The 2,814-nt window shown below is 44.6% G+C and overlaps 1 pseudogene; it reads right to left on the bottom strand.

The window, feature by feature from the left end:
- Positions 1-6: 6 nt before the first annotated feature.
- Positions 7-2,158, bottom strand: LOC116863862 (annotated as a pseudogene).
- Positions 2,159-2,814: the final 656 nt, after the last annotated feature.

The following is a 2,814-nucleotide window of genomic DNA, read 5'->3' on the forward strand; positions in this document are numbered from 1 at the left end:
AAGGGTAGGGTCCAGAGAGATGATGGTTTTTAGAGACACTGTCTCTGTTTGGACACTACGGTCCGTGGAATGGGCATGATTTGGTGTGACATCGTGTGGAAAGGCAGGAGTTTGGGCTGGGAAATGGTCCATTGGGAGTTTGGAATCCAAGGAGGAAAGGTCTCTCATGGGAATTAATCACCTGGTATTGAGGGTGGAAAGAATACAGCCATAGGGTGTTGGCGAGGATGTGGGGTAAGCGGAACCCTCTTACAATGTTGGTGAATTGCAATTTAGTGCAGCCACTTTGGAGAATAGAGTTGATATTCCTTAAGACATTATAAATAGAGCTTCTCTTTGACCCCGCTATTGCACTACTGGATATTTACCCCTAACATATAGATGTAAGGAAAGTAAGGGCCATCTGTACCCCAATGTTTATAGCAGCAATTGCCATGGTCACTAAACTGTGGATCGAACCAAGATGCCCTTCAACAGACGAATGGATAATGAAGATGTGGTCCATATACACTATGGAATATTATGCCTCCAACAGAAAGGATGAATACCCAACTTTTGTAGCAAAATGGATGGAACTGTAAGAGATCAGGCTGAGTGAAATAAGTCAAGCATAGGGAGTCAGTTATCATATGGTTTCACTTATTTGTGGAGCATAACAAATAACATGGAGGACATATGGAGACGAAGAGGGAAGGGAGTTGAGGGAAATTGCAATGGGAGGTGAACCATGAGAGACTATGGACTCTGAAAAACAATCTGAGGGGTTTTCAAGGGGCGGGGGGTGGGAGGTTGCGGGAGCCAGGTGGTGGGTGTTAAGGATGGCACGTATTGCATGGAGTACTGGGTCGGTGTAAAAACAATGAATTCTGTTATACTGAAAATAAATAATAAAAAAAAAAAAGATTAAAGAAAGAAAGAAAGAAATCAGCCACAGGGATCACTGGGTTTGGTGAGAAGTTGAAGCCAGGTGGTGAGGAAGACTCAGGCAGTGAAGCTGGTGTTAGCTCTCCTTGAAAGACTGCTGAGAAGTCAGAGGAGAAAGTGAACGATGAAGAAGTCACAGGAGCCGTGGAAGCCAAGGGAGTAAATTCCTCCAGGGCCTGCAGGAATAGCAGCAATTGATCTCAGCAGTTGTGGTATTACACACCTCACAGGATGGGTCTAGTCATATAACAGTTGATGAAACTGGATGGTATCATGATACTGGCTGAGGGAGCTGCAGGAGACAGGAGGTACAAAACTGCAGCCAGGCCCAGAACAAGGGGAGAAGGCCATGCAGGCCTGACAAGGGAGGGATACCTGAAGCCTGCTGTCCCTTCACAATGTCCCACTTTTATGACTGGACAGTGTACTCAGCAGCCTTCACCCCAATATCTGTTCCTATGGCAACCCCCTCCCATGGCTATAACAGACTGCAGTAAATCCTGAAATTGCATAAAACATGCTCTAAGAGGCAACAGGGTAGATGGGAAAAACTGGTCACCTTCTTAAAATAGAGATCAGCTTCTGGGTCTCCTCCAAGTCTATTTGGTACCATCTGTCTTCTGAGGAAACAGTAGAATGAGTTATGTAGTGAGCTTAGAAACATAGGTATTAATACAGGAGTCCCCTTATGGGACAGCCTCGGGACATTGGGACACTGAAAGCCCCAATAACCAATAGATGAGGGCAAATGGCCAATGATGTGAAGCTGGTTAGTAATCTAGCTTCCTGTATAAAAGACTTTCATGTAAATTATCCATGTGATGATCAGACCACCTCTGTGGAGCAGAGAAGTCAGGGAAGATTCCTGAGTATCCATGATGTCACAGAGCTTTCACAAATTCAGGAGACAGAAGTTCTGACTTTTGAAATCTCACACGGCCACCTATTGGGCAGCACTCATTGTCCAGATCCATCACTGCTTCATGCTCAGTAGTGGTCAGAGCAGGGAATCTGAGAAGGGTTTTGCACTCTGGCTGTATTTCCATGAGCCTCTCCTCTGAGGCCTCTGTTTTCTGAGAGTGAATGTACCTAGTGGCTTGCATCCTCAGAGGTTCTGGACTGGGCCCTTATGGAGAGGACAGCAAGGATCAGTCATGGAGAGCTCAGATGGAATAGGCATAACGTTACCTTCCAGAGTTCCACCATTCCTCCTCCTCTGGAGTCTGCCCTGACGCTAGAAGAAAAATGAAAAGAATGAGGGGGGTTGGGACCCATGTCTTACTCTTCTCTTGGAAATGGAAACATTCTTTATCCAAGAATTTTAGGACTTTAATAGAACTTTGTGTTCCTTTTTTTTTTGTTTGTTTTTGTTTTTGTTTTTAAGGTAATAAAATGTTAATATTTACTTCTTTGAAAAACTCAGGGGATGACTTTGGGAGGTCCACACTTGGTATTCCCAGTCAAAAGTCCTTTGTTCAAGGACATAGAAAAGGAAGTCCAATAGTCACAACTGTGCTGCCCCAGGTAGGACCCTGTATCCTAGTTATAGTTTAGACCCCACTGTCTTCTCAGAGGCTTAGCAGTGTTCTGCTTGAAGTCTGAAGGATGGCTTGATCGAGTGATGCTGGACATGGGAATGTGACTCGATATGATTGAGTGCTGGGAAACTTTCTCTTACACAGACCTCATGCTCTCAAAATAATCCAATCCAGGACTATAGATTCCCTGTGTTTGGGATTTTATCCAAGAACCACCACCATACCCAGATAGACTGTAGTTTCAAGTAGAAAGCTTAGTCCTTTCTTAACCCTTACCCCTGCCAGTCCTCTTTTCCTAGAGGAGAGAATGTCTGTTCTCTTAAGACTTCCCGTTTTAGGTGTTTCTCCCACT

This window comes from Lontra canadensis, unplaced genomic scaffold, assembly GCF_010015895.1.
Source record: "Lontra canadensis isolate GAN:19392208 unplaced genomic scaffold, GSC_riverotter_1.0 scaffold4032, whole genome shotgun sequence".
Classification (NCBI taxonomy): domain Eukaryota; kingdom Metazoa; phylum Chordata; class Mammalia; order Carnivora; family Mustelidae; genus Lontra; species Lontra canadensis.